Raw genomic sequence first — 12,020 nt, forward strand, 5'->3', positions numbered from 1 at the left:
TATATTATGAGTAGATTTTTTGTGAGACGGACTTATAAATTAAATCTTTATTCATGATACGGATCAATCATACCATATTTATAATAAAAACAATAATACTTTTGAGATAAACAATAATACTTTTTTATGAGTGACTCAAATAGAAGATACATATCACAAAATTGATATATAAAATCGTCATTATATATATGAATTTTCAAAAGGTCACCATACATTGTTTATGCTTTTTCGAATTAAGGCCACAAATAGACATACAAATTGTAAGTCATGGAGCCCCGAAAACGATGCATGAATATAAGAATGCACCAAGTGTTGGCGAGGCATGTGGGCTAAAATGGAATAATTCCAAGTTGTAGAAGGCAAAATAGTTGAGAATATGGACCTAATTTACCCATTTTATCGAGAAATGATTAAACTCCCCATGGATTAAAGTTAAACATCAACGAGATATGCAAAGATTTACAAAAGGGAGCATCCGATTTCCACGTACAGTTCGGTCACCAGGAAAGCCCGAAAAATCCGTATTATAAGGTAATATTATGTCAAAAATTCTAAAAATATAAACGAAAACTTAATTTTATAAATAAAATATTCGATTTTTTTAAAAAAAATTATTAAATATAATAAACGTAATTGTAGGTATCCGAACATATATATCCAGGTTACGACGCCGGGCCAGTTCTGTTAGAAAACCCTTGGTCCTTCCCCTCTACTTGTTGAGTGGAAGCAAGGGACAAGGGACAAGGGACAAGGGACAAGGGATGGATCACTAAAACCCATTTTTATTTCAAGCTTTTCACGACTCACTTTTATAGTAAACTGCATTTCAATAACACACATTCGATTTAAACAGGATTTCAAATGATATTCGTCTTGAACTAAGTAAATATAATGAAAGAGTTTGTAAATAACAATATAACAGATGATCTTCAGGATCTGATAGATCTTTTTAGTGTGTAATGATTTTTTGTAGATTTTCAGTATAATAAGCTAGAAGGTGTGAGTGATTTTTCAATAAATAGAGACATTATTGGTTCTATATAATTTCATTCTTAGTTTGGTTTACTGATATTTCTACTTAAGTGTATGTTCTGATTTTCCTTAAGCTGAATACTGCTTCTGGTTTTACTTGTGCAAAATACTGCTTCTGGTTTTCCATTTTTCTCAAGAGTTTTCCTTAATTAGCAGCACAACACCACAATTAAAAGTATCTTTATATGTACTCGACATGATTTATTTTTTTAAAAAAAGAAATATTTTAGAATCCATCTTAGTGTGTTAAAAATAAATTACATTGAGTAATGCGAACTCCATATCACATCCCGGGGCTAGGCATGTTGATATCCAACATTGTTTAACAATTTAATATCGAAAACTATAAACCCAAAAATAAATATACAATCAAAACAGTCTTTTTCATAAATAAACATCGTCTTTACAAAACATAAGTCAAAATAGATGAAGTGCAGAAGCGATTACAATTGAATTTAAACAACATAACTAAAAGAGAACTTTGGGGATTGATCAACGGCCCCATAACATCTCTTAATTCTCATCGTCTAGTTGTTCTTTGTTCTTATCTGAGGAGAAAGAGTAAGTGGTGAGTATTTTATAAAATACTCAGTAGGTGGAGGGTGATCGATTATAATGAATAAAAAAGATACATATATATTATACTATTTGAAAAATAAGCATGTCAATTATAAGTCATAACATAACTTTACAAATGACAATGAAATCATAATATTTTCCATGGTTAACTGATGATCTCCTAATTTTTAATCTTCTAAGTGACATTCCATGTTAATTGTTATTATATTCCACCGTATTAGGGCCATGACAAAATTTATCAAATATCAAAAATTCCTTTACCATTTCAAATGCAAATTATAAAAATTCGTTAAATAAGTTCAAACATGCTTTCTAATGTAATGATCAATATCGAAGCGAAGAAATCGTTTATCCAATTGAACAAATATATCATGTCGATCGAATTTTCAAACATATACTTATATAATTTAAAAACATAAGCCCACTTACTTGGTTAATGCCTAAAAAACTAAAAGGAATTAACTGGAAATGATCGAACTCAAAGGCTACCGAATGACTAAAAAATGGGCAAAACACCCTAGAACTTGGGCCGAACTTTGCTCACACTTGGACAAAACCTTGGTGCTCGGATTGATGCTGCCTTTTTTGCTCGAAAATGGACAGAAATTTGCCGCTACAAAGCTTAAAAAATCTGGCTGCTAGTTGCTCGAAATATAGAGTGCTTTAGTGTTTTGGTGTTGCTTTCCTTGAGCCTTGAGCCTCTATTTATATGTAAAGAGATATGAATCTGAATAGCCAAGGTTTAAGGCAATTAACCATATTCATCTTTAAGGTCTTATATCAGCCTTTATGTTGGCTTTTACATGGCTGAATCATTATGTGCTCAAAACAACCTTAGTTTTGAGTGTAATGACTATTAAAGTTGGTTGCAATGGCTGTTACGTTCTTGCACATGATGCAATTTCAAAAATTGAAATCCAATATGAGAAATTGTGGTTTGAATTCACATGTATATGTATGTATATTTGGTCTAGGCTTGGCTTAAATTCACGGTCTTCACATCTCTCCTTCTTTATTGAAAGTTTCGTCCTCGAAACTCATGTTGGCTTGATCTTCAAAGAGTTACGGGTATTGCTTGCACACATTCTCTTCGATTTTTCATGTAGCTTTTCTTTCAATGTGATTGGATCATTGCCCTTTGACGTATGAGATGGTACGTCGTCTCAATAATTGGTCTTTTGTATCCAAGATTTGAATTGAACTTCTTCTTACATTTGGTCTTCATTCATGTTCCTTTCATTAAGATTGGTCCCTTTCAAGAATATGGTTTGGATCCAAAATATATCTTCTTAGTTGAAAAACATGGAAGACAGTGAGGATCCTAGACATATCTAGTTGTAATGCTAGTCTTTATGCCAATGTTACAACCTTTTCTAAAATTTCAAAAGGTCCTACGTATCTGAGATTCATTTTTCCCATATTTACTTAATCAAACGACTTCTTTCATTTGTGAGACCTTTACGTAATCTTTTTCTCAAATTTCAAATTCCACTAGCCTTCTCTTTAGGTCAGCCCAACTTTTTTGTTAGTCTTGAGTAGCCTTGAGGTTTTTTTTTTAGTTTTTTTTTTATTTTTATAATAGCTACTTTGTCTATTGTTGTTTGGATCAATTCGGACAGTTATGGATCTCTCCCCTACTTCATCCCAGTATAATGGTGATCGACACTTTTCCTCCATACAAGGCCTCGTACGGAGCCATTTCAACGATGTTGTGATAACTGTTATTGTAAGCAAGCTCAATTAAAGGTAAACTGATCGCGCAATTTCCACTGAAATCTATGACACATGTTATCAGCATATCTTCAAGGGTTTGTATCTTCTTCTTTGTTTGGTCGTCAGTTTGTGGGTGATAGGCTGTACTAAGACTAACTTTAGTTCCCATAATTTTTTGAAAGATCTTCCAGAAACGAGATACAAATCTTTTATCTCTTTTTCGAAAATATTCTTGTTGTAACTCCATGTAATCACATAATATTATCCATTTACAGGGTAACCAACTTTTCCGGATAGTAATTTATCCAGACAGGTATGAAATGTGTAGATTTTGAGTCTATCCACGATTATCCATGTTCCATCATGATTATTTCTAGACTTTGGTAAAATACTATAAAGTCCATGAAAATATGCTTCCATTTCCATTCCATGATTTATCGTCCATCAGGTCATTGATATTCAACTTTGACATGTTGACAGACTTGACATCTAGAGACGAATTCTGCCACATATTTCTTCATTCTACCCATCAGAAATTTTTCTTCAAGTCTTTATACATATTTTTATTGTTAGGGTAAACTAAAAATTTTGATTCATGTACTTATTAAATTATTTATTGTCAAATTTTATCAATGTCTGGTACACACAATCATTACTTCATCCACAAGACTCATTTGTCATCTTTTTGCAGATCTTGTGACTTCACTTATTTGACTAGTTCTTTAAGTTTCCTCAAAGTAGGATTTCGATCTTGATTTAGCTTAACGGTTTCTCGAAGGCATGGTTGTGTAGAGAGAAAGGATAGGGTCACCTTGCCAATTTTTTTCTGACTCAAAGTGCAACCACCATGTTTGCTTTACCTGAAAGGTATCTTATCGTTAAGTCGTAGTCCTTCAAGAATTAAATTCACCACTTTTGTCTCATGTTTAACTCTTTTTGTGAGAACTTATACTTGAGGTTTTGAAAATCAATGAATATTTTACACTTGGTGCCGTTGAGGTAATGTCCATATTTTTAGTGAAAAGACAATTGCAGCTAGCTCGAGGTCATGATTAAGATAGTTTTTCTCGTATGGTTTTAATTGCCTTGACACATCCTACGCAATTACTGGTGTTGATGTCAATCCGGTTGGCTCTGCACAAAGTCAGCTAAAGTTACATACTAATGTAGATATTCATTCTTTTGATTCTTTTTCTGTTCTAGATACCGCTGAAGCCATTTCTGCCTCCACCTCACATGAAAAGATGCAGATGGGGCCTCTACCGGATGTGCTCTTAACTTCTGTTGTTGAATTGGTCAAATCTCTTTCGCAATTTGAAATTTTACTAGCATGTACACCACTCAATATGGAAACAACTCAGAGCGCAGCTCATGGAGAAGCACAAAAAGAAGAGACACTTCAAGAGATATAAATTCCTAATTGCTCAAAACCCAGTTCTGTTAGAGGCCCCATCTACATCTCTTATGCAACTCTCTATGTTAAAATCACTCAAACTCATAATAATCTTGAAGCCCAGTTTTGTAATCAACCATTGATAGCTAGTTGTTAGAAATTTTAGATTATATATAGCATGGTGATTCCAAAATAGGGAAAATGCTGGAAGCAGAAAGAATCTAAGAAGAAACATGATGAAGCCAAGAGAAAGGATGAGGAAGATATGAGGAGAAACATTCAACAACATCACTACAAGAGCAGAGATGGAGGTGATGGTTGTGGTAGTACATGAGGTAGTGGAAGTAATAGCCGGTTCAAGCATTAGTATAGGTTTTCAGTAGGTGTAATAGACTTTTACTGTTTTTACTTTGTAAAAATGTCGTTTTATTACCTTAATGAAATACATTGCATTTTCTCATATCTTGTTCATATTATTATAATGCATTCTTGAGTTTGGGGCTTAGTTTTGTTATCATAAAAAAAAAAGAAATTGTTAGATTGTAATTCCTTAATTTGACGATAAGAAACAATGGTTAACTGTTATTGTTAGGATTGGTTGGGGGATCATCGTTGAGCTATAATAGCTCGGTTCTTGAAATATCGAACACTGATGAATTAAATCGAGTTTGGTTTTAAAACCAAGTGGAAGACACTCGAAATAATCCTTCGTACAAACCGATTAAATATTTTTTAAAGCATTGAAAATATATGCAAGTTGAATGAGTAAAAATATTTTAGTTGAAGCATTTTATAAAACACTTTGTATGCAATATTTTGGAATTTGAAGAACACATAAAATGCTTCAACAATGCATCTTCAAAACAGTGGAAATAATAAGTAAATGCAATAAACAACCAGACACGCATTTGTTTATGGATGTTCGGAGACTTCAAATGCTCATACGTCACCCATTCTTCCTCTTGGGAAGGATTCACTAGAAGACTTTGATTTATACAAATCTTTATACAAACTCACTCAGCTTAGGACTTACACTACTGCCTAACTGAACTCCTAGCTCTCAAGATTGTAGGTGATTTGTAGATCATTGTCTTATCTTTCCAACGCATACTGAATCACTTCATACCAATAACCGAGCTGAGAGATATGACCAAAATATCACAACTGCTCATACCAATCTGATTGCTGTTTTCGTGCAATCAGTTTGGTAATTCAGCGATAAGTTAGACGTTGATAACATCCGATTTTGTCCAACTAATGTGAAATACGACTTGTTTGAAATTGAATTTTCTAATCATTTAAGTTAGCGGATTATCATTTGAATCATCCAGTTGAGAGATATCATCAAAATACCAAAGCTTGCCAGAAATTCTGTTTGTGCAGAATTCAGTTTCAGTTTGCTTCTTGTGTTAATAACTTCACACTTGAGTAAATATGTTAGAAACACAATAACAAGTTTTGTTAACATCAAAATAAAGATTGCGAACATGAAATGTTCCAACAGTTATAGTATCCATCCACCATTTTATGTATTTGCAGGTGTCAAGCCGAAGTTCAAGAAGCCTAGTGTCATTGCTTTCTAGAACCAAATTCTTTGAGACAGGTCATATAAGTATCTAACCAGATTTTATATTTAGCCAGACTCTCTAACCGCTACAGTGTACGACCATATTCTTCTTGCTGGATTCTTTGAGTATCAAATCAGATATTCCTGTAGCCCAACAAGGCTCTACAAGTTTTACTACAATTGGCCTTCGAGCTGGACTTCACAAAGTTCAAAGCAATCGCACCTACCAGCTCATTAATCTCATAAGATCTTTTCGACCAATCATGCACAAAAAATCAATGCTATCAAAAGATCAATTGATCTCCCAATAAAAAGTAAATTTCCGCGTCTCTCTCATCAAATTTTCAAAGCCTTTCTTTCCATATTTGGCAAGACACCAACAATAATTTAATGCAATGTACGATGAATCAAGAAATGACATAGACAAAGTTGATTTTGCATTTAAAAAAAGCCAAAAGTTGCAAGGATTTGGACGTTGGAATCAAGAGAAACCGTAAAATACTAGTTTCTCATAAGCGTTCAAGCTCTCTTATGTTCAAGATCTTCAAACACTTTTACTTGATAAATTCTAAAACTACTCACTAGCTCTTGCTTTCAAGTTTATCTCAAGTCAACCAGGATCAACTTGGCTTCTCACAATCTCTAAAGCTATTCTTCCAAGGCTAACTACCGAGAGTTGTTGAAACGTTGAATTGGAAGATTCACATATTTTACAACTTTATTTTTTTTTTTTTGAGTTGTAACATGAGTTTCAATTTAGAAAAATATGTCCTAAATTGAAGTAAGTTTTTACAAGTTGTTCTAAAATCAAAGTCTTCTAGTGAATTACTTTTAAAGTGGAATAATGAGAGACATAGAAGGATCAAACCTTCGAACTTCTATAAAAAAAACTATGGTGTTGCTTATTTTTCTCCTTTTATTAATTTCTTGTTTAATTTGTTAAAAAATTAGTTATTTGATTATATTCTTCTCCATATCTAGTCGGACATTTTTCGCACCTTGAAAAACATTTTAAAGTGTTACAACCACATCTGTCCAGTTTAGAAAAAGAAGTTTGCATTTAATAACTGTCATTTCATGTTCGAGAACCATTTCAAGCAAAAATATTTAGAAAAGATTTTCAAGAATTTATTCACTGACCCTCTCAACTAAAAATCGAGAAAAAGAAATTTGCAGTTAACGACGATCATGTTATATATACCTCATCGAAAACGGGGTTTTCTAACAATTCCTCACTTAGGAGGCATTCTTATCAAAATCAAAAGTTAAGTTATTAATCCACGTGTATCAAAATAAAAAACCCTACAATGAAAAATGATAAATAAATAAATATCACCATTGTTGCGTGTTTTCTTGATTGCTGGCAAGCGCACGACGTCAAGTTATAGTAAAATGCATTTTTAAGTACAAGTGTCGATCTCACGAGGAGTGTGTATATAAATATAAATGTATATCAATGCTTGTAATTAGAATAGTCCTACATATCAATGCTTGTAATTAGAATAGTCCTGACTTTATCTAGAAAATTCTGTAAAATGTTTGGTTTTCTTAAACGGATTAATTGAAGAATTAATCTAATCACCAAGTTGAGAAATAATAATGCTAGAAAATATCTAGAAAAATGATTTCACTAAGTTTTCATGATAATTATTCCCAGTTAAATTTATATTCACGAATTTCAATTATTTAATGGCCAAGAACACTTTATTATTTTATTCCTCCTTTCCCAAGTGACGAATAAACTGTATCATTCAAACCTCGATTCAAACATTCCTAATAAGAATCTAAATTTAAATGATAAATGCAAACGATGTTCTTGCCTAAGCCTCATTAAAATTATACGCCTTCCGAACGATATACACATTCAATGATGCGTCTCTAATGATCTATAATCCTAGTCCCTCTCCTGAGTTGTAGAATTAATCAGACAACACACAATTTATGGTCAGAAAATTGCAGTACAATGAACACAGAGAACACAATTAGACAAAAGCGGAATTCAATCAAATAAACCACTGTGTCAAATCATCGTATCCACAAAGCTACATCATTCTCTAGACTAGAGAGTTAGTTCATGATGAATTCTAAATAAAAACAATACATGTTTAAAGTTTTATACATCGCAACACACATTTAAAGTTTTAAAGTCTCGGCCACCCCCCCTTTTTTTTTCCTTATAACGCGAACTAGCGCCGCGGCACTAAAACTTCGGCCCACCTTGCGCTGCGGCGCTGCGTACTAACGCTTAGGCGCTTGTCTATTCGAACGCCTGGCGCAGCGGCACTGGCTTCTTAGCGCCTAGGCGCTTCCTCTTCGCATCTGGCGCTGCGGCGCTGTTTTTGTGGCGCTGAGACTCCCGAATTTTTTTTACATTCGAATCCCAGTTCAATTTTTACCTGCATAAGAGGACACATATATCAATGTCTAATCTTCACATGCAAAATCCAATAACATAAAAAATGCAAAAGTAAAAATACTAATGAAATTAAAGTAAAATCAAATAAAGAAAACGAAAGCAATAAAAGATACTGGTTGGGTTGCCTCCCAACAAGAGCTTGGTTTAACGTCATTAGTCCGACTGTCACCAGTTTGCTCAGTTTGGTTTGCTCAAACTAATGTTGTCGATATTCCTTACTTCGGTCCCATAGTAAGGCTTAACTCGTTGTCCATTCACCTTGAAGGTTCTTCCATCACTACACCTTAGCTCGATAGCCCCATGAGGATACACTGTTTCCACAACAAATGGCCCTGACCAACGTGATTTAAGTTTTCCAGGAAACAACTTCAGACGAGAATTAAAAAACAATACTTGTTGTCCGGGTTTGAGCTCCCTTCGTACAATGATTTTGTCATGCCATTTCCTGGTCTGCTCTTCGTAGATCTTGGCATTCTCATATGCATCATTGCGGAATTCCTCAATTTTATTTAACTGTAGTTTTCTGACATCGCCAGAAGCTTTCAAATCAAAGTTCAGCTTCTTTACTGCCCAAAATGCCATGTGCTCCAATTCTAGCGGCAAGTGGCATGCTTTCCCAAAGACTAGCCTATAGGGTGAAATCCCAATAGGTGTCTTGAATGCAGTCCGATAAGCCCACAATGCATCATCCAACTTAATGGCCCAATCCTTCCGGTTTGTGTTGACAGTCTTCTCCAGTATTTGTTTAATTTCTCGGTTGGATATTTCAGCTTGTCCATTGGACTGGGGATGATATGCTAGCGCCACTTTGTGCTTCACACTGTATTTAGCCAAAAGTGAGTTGAAAATTGTATTACAAAAATGCATACATTCGTCACTTATTATGGCTCTCGAAGTTCCAAATCTGGTGGAGATTTTCTTATGTACGAATTTAGCAACAACACGAGCGTCATTAGTACTGATGGCGATTGCTTCTACCCATTTCGAAACATAGTCCACAGCTAATAAAATATACGAATGACCAAAAGACGGGAGAAAGGGTCCCATGAAATCTATGCCCCAAACGTCAAAAAGTTTAACTTCCAAAATATTTTTCAATGGTAATTCGTGACGCCTATAGATGTTTCCTAACCTTTGGAATCTATCACATGATTTGACTAAGATATAGCTATCTTTAAACAAATTATGCAAATAAAAACCAGACTGCAATACCTTAGCTGCTGCTCGTGATGTCCCAAAATGTCCACCATATGGTGAAGAATGACATTGCTCCAAAATTTCTTGTGCTTCGACACCGTCCACACATCTTCTAATAACTGTTAGAGTATGTGCACATCGAGCCAAGTGTTGGCCGAGTATTCACAATGAAACTCTATGTATAAACAATCTTTATTTTAATAATATTTGAATTTATTGTTTTGGCACTTCTTTATCTGTATACCCATGCATGTTGCATAGATAAAGTCCTTGAATATACAAATAGTAGAAAGAATATGAGATGCTCATATGATGAGTATCATGAAACTCATATTTGCAATACTGTATATTCTAAACAGTTCCTAGTCGATTCAGCCGCCGCTAAGAAGGATATAGGCCGCTCGAGTTCGAGACTTGTATCTGCGATGTGAGTACCATGTTTCATTGGTAGGGGACATTGTGATGTCCGAGCATGTAGATAGGTGCTCCTGGTAGAGTGCACTGAACAACCTTCCATTAAGGACTTTCCAAGTGGTTCTCACTTATCGAGTGGAAACGTCCTAGTTTATGGTTGTACACCATTAGTCTTTATGACCCGGGACAACATTGAGACTCTATGTGCTAGCATTACACTTTGACTTGTTTACCGACTCATATGGGGTCATCAGGTGGCAAGGTTGGGTGTTTTGTCGAAACATATAGGAGTCTATGCATTGTAGTCGGGGATTCACCGCTTACCTTCGGGTATGGATATCCTATGTGTATGTAGTATGAAATTTCTGATCAGAGTATGGTGGTAATTATGAAAGGTGTTTCATAGATTACACCATCGATGCAACTACGACATGACACATAGTATCGATTCATTGACAACTCTCGATATACCAATGGTTGTCGAATCGGTCGGGATATATGAGTTGAAGGGACCGTGCTGTACGCTAACCATAATAGAATGGTTCTTGCAAGCACTATTATTTGATACCTAGGGAATCATGTAAGCGATGCTGCTAGGCGTTTAATATGATTGATTGGGTACTATCATACTTGAGTTCTGACGTTCTTATTATTAAGGAGTTGATAAGTAAGAATGGAGCAGTTGGGGTATGCTCATATAAGGACATGTTTAGTCCCGAATCACATGGAGATGTGAACCCACGGCTAGTTGTATCAATGAACCATTGAGGACCACACAAGTACTAGCTTTCTAAATCCCGTTGAGAAGTAAAATAATTCAATGTTTTGAACGGCTTATAAAGGAGTTTATAAGCGTAGGGAAAAATAGAAGTATGACTTCTATAAGGAGAATGTAACTTTTAATTCATTGAAGTGTTCCTAAATTAAAAGTTGGCCAAATAAATAATGTATTTGAAAATTGTGATTTTCATAAACATTATTACGGACTAAATTATATTAATTCAAGTGTTGAATTAATTAAACACTAGTGGGCCTAGTAGAGTCCAAATAATTAAATTAATTCAAGTGTTGAATTAATTAAATTATATTGGGGCTTGTAGAGCCCAATTAGAAATAATTATTAAACTAGTGGGCTTGAGTAAAATCAAGTAAATGTTAAATGGTCTCAAATGTGTTTGAAACATTTAAACAAAAGTCCATGGGCCTTGTAATAGTTACAAGCCCAAGTCAAAATGCATGCTTGGGAGGTGAAAAGATGGAGGGAACTTTTGCAATAATCTATGCATGACATGCACATGCTTGCTACTACTTTTCTCAATACCAAGAAAATCTCTCCCCTTCACTCCAAGTTGAGATGGCCGAAACTTGCATCATTTTTCTTATTCATTTTCTCTCCATTTTCTTCTTCAATTGTTGAGGAAAGAAAAATCTTCTCAAAGAAAAATCCTCTTATTTTTCTAGTGCAAAATAAGAGAGGTTCTAGCTTGTTGGTGGTTGGCTTAATTCTTGAGCAAGGAGTGCTCAAAGGAAGCTTGTAGATTGTGTCTACCATTCAAGAGCTTAGTTGTATATCAAATAAGTTGGAGCCATCATCAATCCTTGTGATTGATAAGTAAAATAATTCTAAATACCCTATGTATGACATATCTTGGTGTTTTTGTATTTGCTACATGCTAGTATATGAGGTGCTCGATTTTTGCCTTGAAAAA

The sequence above is a fragment of the Primulina huaijiensis genome, chromosome 16 (assembly GCF_012295235.1).
Source record: "Primulina huaijiensis isolate GDHJ02 chromosome 16, ASM1229523v2, whole genome shotgun sequence".
NCBI classification, from domain to species: Eukaryota; Viridiplantae; Streptophyta; class Magnoliopsida; order Lamiales; family Gesneriaceae; genus Primulina; species Primulina huaijiensis.